The sequence below is a fragment of the Caretta caretta genome, chromosome 11, assembly GCF_965140235.1.
Source record: "Caretta caretta isolate rCarCar2 chromosome 11, rCarCar1.hap1, whole genome shotgun sequence".
In the NCBI taxonomy this organism is placed as follows: Eukaryota; Metazoa; Chordata; order Testudines; family Cheloniidae; genus Caretta; species Caretta caretta.
This window is the reverse complement of record NC_134216.1, coordinates 1,480,763-1,482,917: the sequence shown is the minus strand read 5'-3', so window position 1 is coordinate 1,482,917 and position 2,155 is coordinate 1,480,763.

The following is a 2,155-nucleotide window of genomic DNA, read 5'->3' as shown; positions in this document are numbered from 1 at the left end:
TGTGGTGGGGTCTTTTGAGCTCGTCTTGCAGACATCCCTCTCGCGTGGGGTGTCAGTCTGACATTCAGCACCAGGCATGGGGGGAGAAATCACTTCTTTTCAGATGCCTGTCTGTGGCGGTACTGTACATGCAAACCAGAGCTAGCAGCGAGCGTCTGTTAAGACTCGAGTTGTGTATCTGCTGTTGGGGTGGTGTGGGCAGCCCCCTGAGGGAGGTAACAGGTTGGGGTGGGGCAGAGCCAGCTGGCAAGTGGCTGGCTACCAGCTTGGATTCTCTTCTCCCCTCTCTTCCCCCCCGCCCCCGTCACTCATTGCTCAGAAAAACCCCTTTCTGTTGCAGTTGCTCAGCCAGCAGCCTTGGAGAGTTGTGACAATGCCAATGACAGTGAGGGGATGGGAGAATATGGAGGACTCTCAGCTGTTTGGTTGTGTCTGCTCAGCATCACTCTTCTTGGAAACCTTGGCAGCCTCTACTCTGCAGTGGCCTAAGATGCTCTAGTGTCAAGTCCCTCCTTTATGGACACCTCCCAAGTCTTCGACGTTCTGCTGGCCAGGAAATCCCCAGGACAGCCGCTACCAGCCTTGAGAAGCTGCTGTCTGGAATCTGGGCCCTGTGCCTGCTGGGCCTGGGCAGGAGCAAGGCTAGAGGTGCTGCGATCTGACTCAAGTTCAAGTACTGCAGCCCTCTCCCCTTGCAGCTAAGGGAGCCTGGTGGGTACAAGCCTCCTGCTAGTTAACTTATACCTCGGGGGGGGCTGGGACCCAGGTGCCCTGGCTTCTACTGGCTCTGACAGTGGCCTGCTGGGGCAAGAACAACTATCTTCAGGACTGGAGAAGGGCAGATATAGCCCCTATCTTCAAAAAGGGGAACAAAGAGGACCTGGGAGTTATAGACCAGTTACCCTAATGGTGATACCTGGAGAGAGACTGGAACAAATCATGAAACAGTCAACTTGTACGCACCTTGAGGCTAACCGCTTTAGAAGGAATAGCCAGCATGGCTTTGTCTAGAACAAATCATGCCACGCTACCTTGATTTCCTTCTTTGGAGGGGGTACTGGCTTAGGGGAGGGGGGGAAGCAGTGGACATCATGTCTTGATGTCAGTAAGTCTTGACACAGTCCCATGTTCATAGAAGCAAACAAGGGAAATGTGGTTTAGATTAATTTACTGTCAGGTGTGCATAAGAACAGCAACACTGGGTCAGACCAATGGTCCATCTAGCCCCGTGTCCTGTCCCTGACAGTGGCCGGTGTCAGATGTTTTGGAGGGAACAGAGAGGGCATGTATCAAGTGACCCATCCCTTGTCAGCCAGTCCCAGCTTCCGGCAAGCAGAGGCTTAGGGACACCCAGAGCAGGGGGTTGGGTCCCTGCCCCTCCTGGCTAATAGCCATTGCTGGACCTATTCTCCATGAATTTAGTGAAACCAGTTATAGTTCTGGCCTTCGCAGCATCCCCTGGCATGGAGTTCTGCAGGTTATTAGCCCCAGGCTCGGGGAGCCCTGCCCCGGGCCTTATTTGCCCTGGGCTGGGTGTTATTGGGGGGACGTTCCCGGGCGGGGGCGCAGGCTGCCCCCCCCCCCCCGGTCTTTGGTCTCTGCGCCAATGGTTCACGACCTTGATGATGATTACCTGTTCTGTTCATTCCTTCTGGGGCACCTGGCATTGGCCACTGTTTGAAGACAGGATACTGGGCTAGATGGATTTTTGGTCTGATCAAGTATGGCTGTTCTTATGTTCTTATGACTCTGCTATCCACTGACTAGCTGAGAGGTCACAACTGCAGGGCATGCCTTTTATTCATAGATTCATAATAGGAACATTGGCCTTGGCCCTGGCATACTCAGTTGCAGAGTACTGTGCACTGGTGCGGACAACTTATGGATAGGCAGCTGGATCAGACAGTCCAAATCATCGCAGGAGCTTTAAAATCAGTGCCTCTATCACAGCTTTGTGTATCAGCAAACATCAAACCTCCAGCACTCCATCGAGATAGGGCCACAGCACGAGAGCTTAAATGCGCTGGAGATTACCTGGAACTTCCCATTAGGTTATGGACAACATAGCCCAACAGCCGGCTGGGGAGATGCGGCGGGCGCTAGGACCTGGGGCGGCGCGAGGGAGCCCCCTCTGCCCCTCGCCCCGCCCACTCGC